Source organism: Vombatus ursinus, unplaced genomic scaffold (genome assembly GCF_900497805.2).
Source record: "Vombatus ursinus unplaced genomic scaffold, bare-nosed wombat genome assembly UNPS02005459.1, whole genome shotgun sequence".
In the NCBI taxonomy this organism is placed as follows: domain Eukaryota; kingdom Metazoa; phylum Chordata; class Mammalia; order Diprotodontia; family Vombatidae; genus Vombatus; species Vombatus ursinus.
The window spans coordinates 371666-386900 of NW_020945237.1; the positions used below are offsets into that span (position 1 = coordinate 371666).

The following is a 15235-nucleotide window of genomic DNA, read 5'->3' on the forward strand; positions in this document are numbered from 1 at the left end:
GGAGGTGGGAGAAGACAAGCAGATTTACTCCATTCAGAACTCACAAATGCAACAATGACACCTTGAAATAATGTCCCTCAGCAAGTGTAAGATTGCCACTCTCATGCTTGCACGTGTTTGCTCAGGTTCCTGTCTATATCTGGTATCTTCCCTATAGCTCTCTCACAGCCTCTTGAGCTCATACCAAATATTTACAGCCCCACTCACCTGCCATCTCCTCCAGGAAGTCTTAATTATCTCTTTAGTTGCTAATAAATCTGCCCCTCAGGTATCACATAGATGTCTCTAATTATATACTTTTTTTAATGGTTTACCTCCCCCTCTCTCCTCCAATTAGACCAGATCGCCACCAAGTTTTTAATCTAAACTTTGTATCTACTTCAGCACCTATCACAGAGCTCATCACATAAAAAGCACTTAATAATGTTAGATGTTGTTTTAAAATATTTTATATTTCATTGATAGTTTTTTCATTTATGTCACTTTTCCTAGTAGAGTCCTTATCTGTAATAAAGTTTAAGCAAAACAAAATGGTGCCTTGTCTATGTCTGACAGCATCCACCTCATTTTGTTCCTGTTATCTACCAAGAGGAGGGAGGCATGTTTCACCATCACTGATTGGAAGTCAAAGCTAGCCACAACAATGATCAGAATTCTGATGTCTTTTAATGTTCTTTTTTTATTTTTATTTGATGGTTGTCACTGTGATCGGTTCTAGTTATTTCACTGCAGTAGTTCACACTACCCAAATTTCTCTGGATTTTTAATATCTTCTTAGAGCACAATAATATTGCATCGCATTGATATGTCACAATTTGTTCTTCCATTCCCCCAACTGAAAAGCATCCACTTTGTTTCTAGCTTATTTTTTTTTCATACCAAAAAGATAGATGCTACAAACATTTTTGTATACATGGGACCTTTCTTTCTATATTTAACCTTTTTGGGGTACATACCTAATAGTATGGATTATACCTATACTACTGAATCAAAGATTACATACAATTTAGTGACTTTTCCAGTAACTTCCCAGTGGCTTTCTGTAAGGATTACATCAATTCACAATTCTACTAATAATGCATTAGAATGCCTATCTTCCCATAGTACCTCCAACATTTACCATTTTTGTCTTTTGTCATGTTTTCCAATCTTATGGATATGAGGCAGTACCTTATAGATGTTTTAATTTAAATTTCTCTCTTTTTAGTGATTTAAAATAATGATTCATATGATTATTTGTGGTTCTTTTGAAAATTCCATGATCATATCACTTGACCAATTATCTACTGAAGAATACTTCTTGTTCTTATATATTTATTTCAGTTCTCTGTGTGTATGCATGTATATATATATATTATATGTACATAGATACATTTACTATATATATATGTACATATAGAGAGATATACATGTACTCACAGTGGGAACTAAGATATAAATTACAGATATATTCACATATATCTATATCTATCACATATCTATTTAATATTGATAGATAATATCTTTACGTATTCATCTATCTTAGATAAGAACTTTGTCAGAGACCTCTGATGCAAAAATTTTCCTCCAATCAGTAGCTTTTCTTCTTATCCTAGATGTATTAATTTTGTTTGTGCAAAAACTTTTAAATTTTGTGTAAGCAAAAATTGTCATAGTTGTGAAATATATTTCCTTCTATTTTTTATTTGTGTTTGCAGTATACACACACACACACATACATACATATATATATTCTTTTGGCACTTATCACGGTATAAGGCACATAAGTTGAGTCTAAATCTAATTTTCACCAAACTTCTTTCTAGTTTTCCCAGTAGTTCTTATCATATAAAGAATCTCAGTTCAGTCATTTGTATTCTTGTCTCTGTCAAGCATCAGTCTCTGTTCAGTGAGCTTTCATTTTATCTCCTCCTCTCAACCTGGTTTCATGCCACTTCGTAGTCAACTCCACAACAAGCCACTTCCTTTCCCCTTTTCCAGTTCCTTGTTAAGTATTATCTTCCCCCACTAGAATGTATGTAAATTCCTAGAGGGCATGCAATATCTTGCTTCCTTATATTTGCATCCCCGGAGTTTAATACAGTGTCTGGCACATAGTAAGTATTTAACAGATGCTCTATCTATCTATCTACCTATCATGTTTGGTTCCTTCTGGCTCTTGCTTACCTAGTCTTTCCTACTGATCAATTTTTCTAATTTTTAACCCATACCAAATACTTTTGATGATTATATTTGACATCTGGTAATGCAAGGCCCTCTTTATTCCTTTTTTTTCAGCTTCTTTGACTTGTTGACTTTTTTGTTTTTCCAAATTAATTTTGTCATTATTTTGTCTAGTTCTAGAAGGTTTTTCCAAGGTAACTTGATTGACATTAGAATAAATCTGTGAACCAATTTATGAATTTATTATATCAGCATAACCCAGCCAAGAGCAATGGATATCTTTCAAATAAATTATCTTCCTTTATTTCTGAAAAGAGCATTTTGTACATCGATTTAACAGCCCTGCAATCAAGTGATCTGCTCAACCGTGTAATAAGACCAGTGAGTGAGAGAGTCAAAACTGGGCTCTATCCATCTCGATTCCTGCTTTCTTCACCTGCAAAATGAAAGAGGTGGCATAAGATCATCACCAATGCTCCTTTCGTCTCTAAATCCATACAGTGCTGCTAGTTGGGTGATTTTTTTTTTTTGGAAAGTACTTGTTGTTTACCTACAACAATAAACACAGGTTTTGCCCATAACCAAAAAACCAGATGAATAAATCACTCCACTTCCTGCCTATTATAAAGCTAGATGTTTGATCTATGCGTGGTGTTTGATTTCCTTTGTGACTAAGGTTACTTGCTGCTGCTAATATGGTGACCACTGATTCAAATGCAGTTAAGAGCATTGTATTTCAATTTTTAAAGTCCTATTTCTATGAAATTCAAGCCACATCGTGTGCAAACTCTGTGAGCAAAGTAGGAAAGCAGCAGAGATAAACTACCTAAGTGGGAGGAAGTAGGTATCATCGCTGCACCAGAAGAATGTGTTGGCATTTCCAACGCCAAGACTGTATACAGAGCGTGCATCGTTAAGCACTGAGGTATAAACAAGCCTTTATGACATTGTAGACTGAGAGTGGCGAAAGCAAACCTAGTAAGGGAACAATAATAATAAGAGCTAGTTTACTACATGTCAGACACTGTGCTAATAAGAACTTTACAAATATTATCTCATTTGATCTTTAAAACAACCCTAGGAAGTTGGTACTGTTATTATCCCCATTTTACAGTTGAGAAAACTCAAGCAAACAGAGGTTGAGTGACTTGCCCAAGAACACACAGCTAGCAAGTGTCTAAGGCTGAATTTCAACTCAAGTCTTTCTGACTCCAGGCTCAGCATACTATTCACTGTGTACCATAGCTACATCAGTCATGTGGGATCTTGTGGTGGCATGGAACCAATGTAGCTGGGACATTTTAAATCCCTGGGCATATTCTTTTGTATATTGATGATCGTGTGCTCTGTTGGGATAACTCTCTTTTACAAAAGTAAATCAGGAAGGTGATTTCCATCTGTGTAAATTTTTTGCACTAGGGTTCTCTATTCCTGAGTTGTCTCGAGGTCCAGGCAAATAGTGTATCGCTGTGAAATTGGTCCTTGGTGAATCCATGCTACAGAGAAAATTCTGTCTCTATTGTCCATTCTGAGGCCATTATCCTTCCCTTAGGGCATACCCCCGATAAGTGGAATTGATCTGCCTGTTACCTCTTGTTGACTTGTGGCCTTTTTTCTTCTTCGTCTTCAAGCAGGAGGCATAGGCACAGTATAATGGGAAAAGGGTAGGAGCTCTGTTATTAATCAATGGAGAGACACCAGGCAATTTCTATAGACTTCAATCGTTTTTTTTTTCCTTTTTTTTTCCTGTAGAATGAGGGTGAAGCCAGGTGTGGTAGCACATACCTGAAATCCCTGTTATTGGTGGGGCTGAGACTGGTGGCTGGGGTCTTCTGAGCTGCAGTATCAGGCAGCTTAAAGCCAATGGGGTATCCACACCACGTCCCGGCCCTCTATGATGGGGCCTGGAGGAGGAGGGAACCACCCTACTGCCCAAAGAGAAGCCAAGTGGGGCAGGTCAAAGTTTCCGTGCTGATGCCAAGCAGGAGGGGCGTCGAAGTTCAGGAGAAGGGCGTGTGTTCTGATTTTCAAAAAAGGCAACTCTAATGAGCTTGACTTTGGTTCCTGAGAAAGGTGGAAACAGGTTATTAAAGAGATGATTTTTTAACATCTAGAAAGGAAACAGGGAGCCAGGATGACTTTAGCAAGAAAAGAACACTCCAGCCTGACCTTATTTCCTTTTTTTTTTTTTTGCTCTGAATCAAAGAATTTGATAGTTTCAAGGACCTCAACTCAGACACAAATGGAATCCCCCCTATAACAGATGTCACAAGTGTTCATTCAGTTTCTGCTCAAAGAGCTCCAGAGATCAAGCCCTACTCCAGGCTTCTCATTCCACTTTTGGAAAGTTCTGATTGTTATGAAGTTTTTTCTGCCTCTTTATGTCCTCTCATTGTTTCTGGTTCTGTCCTCCGAGACCAAACAGAATAACTTTTTTTTTGTAGGCAATCAAGGTTACGTGATTTGCCCAGGGTCACACAGTTAGTACGTGAATGAGGCTGGATTTGAACTCAGGTCTTTCTGAATCCAGGGCTGGTGCTCTATCCACTGAGCCAACCCACTTCCACGTAGCAAACCTTCAAATACTCGAACACAGCTACCATAGCTCCCCAGAATCTTCTCCTGTCCAGATTAAGCAACCAAATTTCCTTCAACCAGTCCACATATGCCATGGATTCGAGGCCCTTCCCCATCCTCCCCATCTCTTACAATGCCCTTTCTTCAACTGCAGCACCCAGAAGTGAATGTGATACTCTGAATAAGGATTGGCAAGAGCAGGCAGAGCATAATGGGGACTCTTTATTCCTGGCAGAGATGACTTTTAATCCAGCCCAAGATCCCGCTCACTTTGTAGACTGTCTCATTAAGCCACTGACTCACAGTGGCCTTGTAGCCCCAGATATTTTATAGACAAACAGCTGTCTGACCATGCCTCCTCTATCTTGCCCTGAGGAAATTGAATTTTTTATCCAAAAGCAAGATTTTACATTTATCTCTATTGCTTTTCATTTAATCAGATTCAGCCCAAAGCTCTTGCCTTTCAAGATCCCTTAGGCTTCTATCTTTCTCATCCCCTAAGTTAGCTGTCTCTCTCAGCTTTGTTTCATTTGCATATCTGATGAACATGCTACCTATGCCTTTATTCAAGTCATTGATAAAAATGTTAACTCTACTGGGCCAAGCAGAGATCTCAGAGGCAATCCACTAGGAGACTTCCTGCCATTTTTTCATTGAAGTATTAACAACTATTCTTTGGGTCTAGCCTTCCAATCAGTTCTAAACCCACCTAATTTTGAATTGTCTAGTTCACATTTCTCCATCTTCTCCATAAGAATAGTATGAGATATTTTACCACAAGACTTGCTAAAATCTAAGTAAGTCACATACATCATGCTCCTTACCCATTGCCTTAAAGGCAATGGGTAAGGAGCATGATGTATATGGTGTCTTGGTGACAAGATGTTTTAGGCCCCAAACTCCAAAAGCTGAAAATGATAATGAATCTCACATTGGTAAGTTCCCAGTAGACTTTCGGTAGCAATCAATTTCCTGGTTTAAAAAAACAAACCTGCTTTCAGACTATCTAGGCTGGTATCTGTATGTAATACAAAGAGCTTATTTGCACTGGCAAAAACCATTATTGGTATGTAAGTATGGCACCTAATCAGGTCATGAAAGCTCGGTCGTATTCCTAATCCTCAAGATTTCCAAATGGTACTAATGGATTAGGTCTCTAACTCTCCTTTGTCTTGGGTTACATTTGTGAACTTTGTATCCTTCAGTTTCTGCTCCTTCCAGGGAGAGGTTCACAGACAAGATCAATCAATCAATCAACAAATATGTATCAGGCATTTTGTGAGGTGCAAGGATTCTAAGGCAAAGATGAAATCCTTCCTTCTCTGCTTAGTCAAACCCTGGGTTAGGAGGAAGAACAATCCCAACCTGGTGGGGGGGGGGGGGGGAAGGCAGTGTCTAAGCTGAGAAAAAAGCAAATGTAAACCGAACCATACCAGGATGACTAGAGTGAAAGGGAATGAGAGCTAAGATGGAAAGGCAGGCTGGTTGCTGGATGGTTTCTGGGTAGAGAGGGGGTGGAAAGGATAGTCCATAAGGAAAGCAGGGCATTCCAAGGACCTAGCCATTTGTACAACTTAACTTTATGCCCTAAATTAATCTTTTTATTATGGCAGCTGGAGCCATCCATTCTTACTCAACACTAATATACTACAAAGTCATGATTCGGGTCCCCCAAGCCTGTGTGGTGAAGTATTTAATTCCACCCTCTGCTCCAAGAAACACGCATTTCTCAAGTGTAGAGAGGAAACTCCTCTGCTCACCTATTTAGTTTCGTTATTGGCGTAAATACAAGGACGTACAGAAGTCCAGAGAGGCGAGGGCAGTCTCTGGACATAAGAACAAGTCCAGGGCCTTAAGGTATCGAGCACTCATGTTTGCCTATCTGCTTTGTTGATTTCTTCCATGGTATATCTATAGTTTCTCTCTCTATGCCTGGCTCTAATTTCCTGCAAGACTTTCTGGATCTATCTTGACAAAAAAAAGAGGCCTGCATTATCCCCTGCCTTTCTTCAGAAAGATCTCTTTACATGAGTCATTAGGAGTAGAAATATCTCTACTTTCCCTGAGTTCAGTTACTAAGAAACGAAATGAAAATTTTAAAAAAGTCTTGAAAAAAGAAACCCATAAAAGCATACATGTAAAATCCTTTAAATGATTTTTCATTCAAACACAATTACAGTAATGGCTAGCCATAGATGGTATTCCTTGGTTTAACTTACTGTGGGATGACAGGCAAGAAAGAGAGCAAAGGATGGGCCAACTCTAGTCATGTCTTCTTTCCTTTGCTTCAGCCTTACATGGGGAATCCACTCCAAATCTCTCTCTTTCAGTTTAATTATTTTCCTCTTCCCTCTTCTCTTTTGATGCTCCTCTAACCCCCTTCCCTCTCTATCCCACACCCTAATTCACACAGAGGCAGATGGCTAACTTTACAACTGAAGAAACTGTTACCCAGAGAGGTTAAGTTTCTTGCCAAAGGTCAGATACGGGCAGTTAGTGGCAGAGCTGGTCAGGTGGTTCGATGGCATATCTGAAGTAACCCACATGATGGGGTTAAATAGATAAAGGCTAAAGGGTTATCTCTGAAAATTTCTGAGCAAAGGAGTGATGTGACCAGGGCATTAGGCACATCATGAAATTACTCTTTGTTCCTTCCATGCCATTCAACTGAGCCTCATTTAATGGATATCGATCATCTATTGAGGCCGGTCTTTGGAGCATGTGCAGATATTTCCTGCCAGACTTCAGTGTAAGTGATAACATGGAAGCTTGGGTTGGGCTAACTTTGAGCCATGTTGACTCAGGTGTTTATACTATGAGATGATGAAGAGTTCTCTAATTGGTTACTGAAGCCAAAAGAATTGATGGCTTAAGGGTTGCTGGTTGGAATTCAGTGGGTATACCAAAGGGTTGCTCCATCCTTCATCTCTCTCTCTTACAGCTAGGAGGAGGCAGGATTACTTTGAGTTGCCTCGAAAGGCCAGGTGAGAGAAAGCCATAGCTGCTCCATCTCCCAGCATGGTGGCCATGAATACATAACCCCTTCTCTGAGTTCATTCTTTCTTGATATTAGCAAAAGAGTATTCTGATGTGGAAGTGTCCAGGTGACCTGGTGAATTTGGAAGATCCAGAGGACTCCCTCAAAAAGAATGAGGGAAGTGGAAATTGGATATTGTTTAAGAACTTTTTAATCAGTGGGTCAGTAGAAACCTGTTGTGATAACTTGATGCATTCTGTTCTCAACATATTTTGGTCTAACAACCAATATCATTTATTAGCCTCAGACCATAATTTCTCTGGAACAGTGTTACAAACACTAGATAAGTCAAGCATTTGAGTGAAAAAAACCTTAGATTTGATATCTGAGGATCTATTCAAATTCTCACTCTGTCCTTTTCTTTCTTTGTGATCTTGGGCTGATCATTTTTTTTCCCTTCATTTATAAAATGAATGACTTGGACTAGATTTTCTGTAAAGTTCTTTATATCTATAAATTCTATGATTGGCTCTTTTTTCTTTCCCATATGTGACTATGTTATTGACTGTGCATATGGTTGATAAGTATTGTTGTAGCTATAGCAGCCCATACCTGGCTCATATCTTGCTATATGCCGCCTACAGAAAAACAATCATTTAATCACTTATATAGGGAGTGTAGAAGATATTTTGACTATCAGGTGATACTAACTTCAAATGACCAGTCAATTGGTAATGTCAGAGCATGTCTAACGCACTTGTCTAGTTTCTCAATGACCACAAGTATCCCCATTTCTTAACAGGAGGCCCTCACCTACACACTTTTCCACTATACCTTTTCCCATCCCACATTTAGGAAACCTCTTTCTGATCAACCTCATTCAGAGAGTCAGACATTTGACTATTTATTAAAACATAGCAAAGTGAATAACTCTAACTATTGCAATAGAAAAACTGCAGAAATCCTACTTTGCCCAAATCATCTTTCCTGCAGATCTTCCTAACGGCTCCTGGACCATGGGGAGAAGGATTAGGAGCTGGAGTTGCCAGGCAGATAGTCTCTGCAAGCAGAGAAACAGGAAAAGAAGATTGAAGCCAGAAGACAGATCCCACCAATGTGTAAAGTTTTCATGACATTCACCACCTGGTCTCCTAGAACAATGATCCCATATATCACTGCTGGTTTATTTGTCCAATTCAACTTTCATCTCCACCCTGGGTTTTCTGCATTGCTTTCCAATCACCACAACTATCTAGGATGGCTTAGCTTGTTCTTTTGGGTTGCAGGGGCAGCAGCAGCAAGCAGTAAGATGATGAACAATCCAACAAGCAAGTGGCCATCTGTTCACTGTCTGCAAGAAAAGCATGGCTTGCAAAAAAAAAAAAAAGGTGGCTCACAATGATGGGTAGGAATCTCTTGAAAGGCAAAGGATCCAGGAATCTTGGAGATGTGTAGGTTTGCATGCCTGCACACAGCTTCTCATGTCTCATTGACTTTTTTTTTTACCTCTTCAAGGAGGGGAAGGAAGAAGGGCCACTAGAAATCTCTGTTACAAATACATATTAGTCACCAAAACTTTTGTAATTAAGGTACTTCCTTAAGAAAGACGTGCAACTATGTCCAGCATTGTAGCTTATGTAGACTACTAGGGGTGCTGTAAATAGAAAGCTAGACTTAGAGTCAGCAAGACCAGGGTTTTAATCCTGCCTCAGATACTTAACTAGTTGTTGGATTCCAGGTGGGGCAAGTCATTTGACATTTCATCCTCGGTCTCTTCATCTGTTAAATGGGGGTAATTATTGCAACTCCATAGCAATGCTGTTGTGAAAATGGAATGAGATAGTGTATGTAAAGAGCTTTGCATACTTTAAAATGTTACATCAATGCTAGATATTTATATTACAGTATATAATATTACATTGTGTTGTTCAGTCATTTCGGTCATCTGACTCTTCATGACCTCATTTGGGATTTTCTTGGCAAAGATACTGGAGTGGTTTGCCATTTCCTTCTCCAGCTCATTTTATAGATGAGGAAACTGAGGCAAACAGGGTTAAGGGACTTACTCAGGGTCACACAGCTACAGTCTGAGGCCAGATTTGAACTTGGGTCTTCCTGACTCCAGGCCTGGCAGTCTACCCATTGCGTCACCTAGCTGCCCCATATATTAATTATATCACACCAGTCACAACTTGAATGGATGCCTTTTCTTTTTAGGGAGTTTCTCTAGAATCCTTGCTAAGATTCAGGAAGCTCATTAACAATGCATCTGGGAGATGTCTCTCAGGGTCATTTGCGTTTGTGTTTAACCAATCTTAACCATTTTAAGTTTTATTGGCTTCCATTTCAGAGGGTGACCTTTTCTGACCGTCTCCCCAAATTCTGCAGATGCCCCTTCTTTAGCACCTACAGCTTCCTATATTTGAGGACAAAAGCATCTTTGTCAAGCACTACACTGCAGAAAGCCATTCTGCTGGCTCAGCATGAACAATCTTTTCGTTAGAAATGGTTTATAGGAGAAGCAGGACAGAGACAAGAAAGGGAAGTAGGAGGAATGGAAGAGAGAGTGTAGACCACAGTGGGTGTAGGAAGAGAGAAGTGAGAGTCTTGTGCATTGTTGGCAGGTGAATGATAATAAGTCAATCTTAGTCTTTGTATTTATATTGTTAACGGTGGGGATCAAGTACTTTTGGGTCACACGATTGCCTTGTATTTAGCTTGTAGTCACCCATGGAGATCAGTCTCTGGGGAATCAAACCAGGCTAATAATAGTTTAATTATGTAACACTCCTGAGACTACATTACCCTATCATCAATTTGGGTCTCCCAGGGGACAATTAGCCAAGGTTCAAGATACACTGTGGATTCCTATTGTAAATATTTCATATTCTTATATGAAGGCTATGTTTCACAAGCCCCCATGGATTACTTCAAAATACTTCTCTGATAGACCTGTGGTTCAATTTGCCACAACTACATCAGCACGGGGAAGAATGCATGCATATACATAAGAGTTCACCAGGGTAGAGGCACACACTTAGGGAGCCAAAGCTGCTACTCATCTTTCTGATTCTTCTGGGCTCTAAGGCCTTTCCAGTTCTTATGCTATTCTCACTTGCCTCCTTATTGGTAGTGTATCTGAAGAAAGAAAAAGAAAAAGAAAAAAAAAGAAAAAAGGGGCAGCTGGGTCGCTCAGTGGATAGAGCACTGGCCCTGGATTCAGGAGGACCTGAGTTCAAATCCGGCCTCAGACACATAACACTTACTAGCTGTGTGACCCCGGGCAAGTCACTTAACCCCATTGCCTAGCCCCTCCAAAGGGAATGGTCTGTAATGGGCATCTTACTCTGATGATAATTTTGGCTTGCTCCTTATAGAACAGCCATAGTCTCTACCTTCTATATGTGACTCAGCTGCAATCCCTAACTGGGGTATTGCTGTGTTCTTTCATAAAGAACAGACACCCTCATCATAGGACCAACAGAAACTTTCCCTGTTCTACCCTCTGAAGGCTATGGCCCTGAGACATGGCACTTTCTTTTTTTCTCCTTTCTTTCTTTCCTTTTTTTTTTTTTGGCTAGGCAATGGGGTGAAGTGACTTGCCCAGGGTCACACAGCTAGTAAGTGTTAAGTGTCTGAGGCCAGATTTGAATTCAGGTCTTCCTGAACCCAGGGCCAGTGCTCTATCCACTTCACCATCTAGCTGCCCCAGCCTTTCATGCTGAGATATTTGAACTGTGGGTCATCTTGGAAAGTGAATGCCCCTTGGAATATAATATTCTGGAGGGCAAAGGAGATAGGATTACAACCAAGAATCACCTACCCAGAAAAACTGAGTATAATCCTTCAGGTGAAAAAATGGTCATTCAGTGAAATAGAGGACTTTCAAACATTCTTGATGAAAAGACCAGAGCTGAATAGAAAATCTGACTTTCAAATACAAGACTCAAGTGGAATATGAAGAGGTAAACAGGAAAGAGAAATCATAAGAGACTTATTAAGGTTGAACTGTTTATATTCCTGCATGGAAAGATGATATTTATAACTCATGAGACCTTTGTCAGTATTAGGGTAGTTGGAGGGAAAAAATTATATGTATGTATAGATATAGATATAGATATAGATAGATATAGATATAGATAGATAGAGGGCACAGGGTGAGTTGAAGATGAAGGGGTCATATCTGGAGAATAAAATTTAGGGGTGAGAGAGGATTATACTGGGAGAAGGAGAAAGGGAGTGGGAGAACAGGGTAAATTATCTCACAAAAAAAACAAACAAACAGAAAAGAAAAGGCTCTTACCGTGAAGGGGAAACAGGGGAAGGTGAGAGTGAATGAGTGAATCTTATTCTCATACGATTTGGCTTAAGGAGGGAATAACATACACACTCAATTGGGTATGGAAATCTGTCTTACCCTACAGGAAAATAGGGGGAGAAGGGGACAAGAGAGCAAGGGAATGATACAGAGGAGGGTAGATTGGGAAAGGGGATAATCAGAAGCAAACACTTCTGAGGAGGGACAAGGTCAAAAGAAAGAATAGAATAAATGGGGGGGGTGGGATAGGATTAAGGGAAATAAAGTTAGTTTTTCGCAACATGATTACTATGCAAGTGTTTTGCATAACTGCCCATGTATAACCTATATTAAGTTGCTTGCCTTTTCAATGAGGGTGGGTGGGGAGGGAGGAAGGGAGAAAATTTGGAACCCAAAGTTTTAAAAACACATGTTTAAAAAAAATGTTTTCATATGCAAGTGGAAAATAAGAAATACAGGAAATGGGATACAGAAATCTATCCTACCCTACAGGAAAATTGAAGGGGAAGGGGAAGGGGATAAGAGAAGGGAGGGGAGAGATAGAAGGGAGGGCAGACTAGGGGGAGGGATATTCAGAATGCAGCCATCTTGGGGTGGGGGGAGGGGCAAGATGGGTTGAAAATTTGAAACTCAAAATCTTGTGGAAGTAAATGTTGAAAACTAAAAATAAATAAATTTAAAAAAAAGAAAGAAAGCAAATGCCCTTAAGGTTAGCCTTGTCTTTGGGTAATTTTTCCTGGTGTAGGGCTGGATTCCTTTGGTTTGAGAACTTACCTGACTTTATACTGACCATCTAGTACATTTCCAAAATGCTCACCTCTCAGTCATGATTAGTCTATGGCCATAAGACTAATAATCACCAACCATCTCTGGGGTTTGAGGTCCTCCAGTTTTTTTAAACTTCTAAGTCTCTTTGTCCATGTAGATGAGTAGATGGGGAAAAGAGTCAGAGATAAATTGATTGTCTTGCAGGTCACTCTCTCCTAGGTTTTTAATATGCTGATGAACATCTTAGTATCTTACCTTTTATTTTCCACAGTTATGCTTGCTAACTGTATTTCTCTCCATCCTATTTCCTCCCTGTTTATTCTATTCTCTCTCTCTCTCCTTTCACCCTGTCCCTTCTCAAAAACGTTTTGCTTCTGACTACTGCCTTCCTCAATCTGCCCTTCCTTCTATCACCCCTCCCATCCTTTTACTTCCTGTAGGTTAAGATAAATTTCTATACCCAGTTGAGTACGATATCTTACCTTTTATTAGGTACAACTGAACCTAATAAAAATTTCCCATATTTTTCAAGGCACAAGTTGGACTGCTCCCAGTCTGAATAACATCTCATTGCCTCAGTCATTCCTGAAATTTTGCCAGAATCTGAAAGGGACAAACATTTACATCTATAAACCAGTTTTGGGAAAGATGGAAAGAGAATACACATTTGCCTTTAAAGAGAACAATGTGGGCTAAAGGTGAAGGAAATTTTCTTCACCAACCCAGCAGTCAATTTGTAGTTCAGGATATTGAAGAACGTAAGTTTGTATCACTTTTCACAGCGCTACATGAATTGTTCATAATGTGAGTTTAGGGGTAGAGTCATAAACTTATAGCACATATGTTGAGGTGAATATTCCAATCTCTACTCCCCTTGGCAAGTGGGTTCCCAGAAGGAGGTTTCTAGATCTGCTCAGGATTCCAGGGCTAACAATACGGGGTTAGGGGCATCTTTTTAATGCGATGTAGCTCATGATTCTCCATGAGTGTGCTTCCCCTTTGTGATCATTAGCTTTTAGAAATAGGTATTTAGACTTCTCATGACCAACAAGATGGAAGACTTGATATTTCTCTGATCCTCCCAAATGCTCAAAACTCCCCCAAATAATAATTACGTTCAAGAAGTAATTGGAGTTATCTCCACAGGCTAAGACACCAAGAAGTGTAACAAGGTAACAAGTTAAAGTTACCAATAAAACAAATTAATCTCTAAAATAGGGTGCTAGAGACAATTAAAGTATCATAGGTTTCCCAGAAGGATTTGATGAGTCAAATGAAACAAAACAAAACAGAACACTTGAACACCATAATGCAAGAAATAACACAGAAAAACTGTCCAGAATTTCTGAAAATAAAAAACAAAGTGTCAATCCAAAGAATATTACAGAGAAATAGGTATTTCTGAGATGCTATAGTTGGTATCAATTAACTAACCACAAGTTGGAGCAGGTCCAGAAGAAGGTAATTAGAATGCTGTTCCCTAATTGAATTTATACTGCTAAAGTTTGGCTCCCCAAAATATCCGAGGATTATGAGGCAAAATCTCAGAAAAGATGTATAGACGTGTAGCCCAAGTTGTTTCTGAAAGACCTTCTCATCAGAGACTCAGGACTTACCAGAAAACCCTGATTATCCTGAAGAGATATACACATAAGTTCAACACTAGAGTTTCCAGTAGAGATGACAGATGTGTTTGTCAACCACCAACAATGATCTTTGAAAGATCACGGAGAACGGGAGAGGTACCAAGAAGCAGAGGAGGAAAAAGGAGGGTGGTGGTGGTGGTGGTGGTGGTACAATGTCTGAGCTATATATAGGCCAATGAATTTGACTTTGAACAAGCAAAATTCTAGAGCCTATCATTAAATAGTAAACACATAGAAAAGGAAGCAATGATCTCAAAAAAGCCAGCACAGTTTTATCCAAAAACTGTTTGTGCCTAATTTCCTTTCTTTTTCTTGAGAAAATTAGTAAACTGGCATATCCGAGGAATGCTCTAGATATAGCTTATAAATTTTAGTTAAGTATTTGAAAAAGTATCTCACACTATTGTTGGGGAAATTCAGAGATGTGAACTGGACAATAATACAGTTATATAAATTCATGATTTCTCCAATGTCTCTGCTCAAAGAGTAGTTACTGATGGTCCAATGTCAACCTGGCTGAGGTGTCTACTGGAGCCTAGGCTAGAGGTGTCAAATATGTCGGCAAAACTCTGGAGTGAGGCCAGAGCCAAATTAAAACATAATTAGGAAATGTTTAAAGAAATAAATTTCAAATACAATAAAACATAGATAATAGATATTGTGATGACAAATCAACATACTATGCATTGGAAGTGGTAGAATATAAGACACTTGGGAATGATGCCCCTGACCTGGCAGTCTTATACTTATCAGTGAATTAGCTCCTTCGCTTCTCCTAAGGGGTTG

General features: G+C 39.3%; 1 long non-coding RNA gene across 1 annotated transcript; it reads right to left on the bottom strand.

Annotated features, from left to right (window-relative positions):
- Positions 1-2482: 2482 nt before the first annotated feature.
- LOC114032585 lies at positions 2483-12940 on the bottom strand. The gene is made up of 3 exons (XR_003567851.1): positions 12853-12940; positions 3949-4227; positions 2483-2599 (listed from the first exon to the last, which is right to left on the bottom strand). It is a non-coding gene; the product is annotated as an uncharacterized LOC114032585 (long non-coding RNA).
- Positions 12941-15235: the final 2295 nt, after the last annotated feature.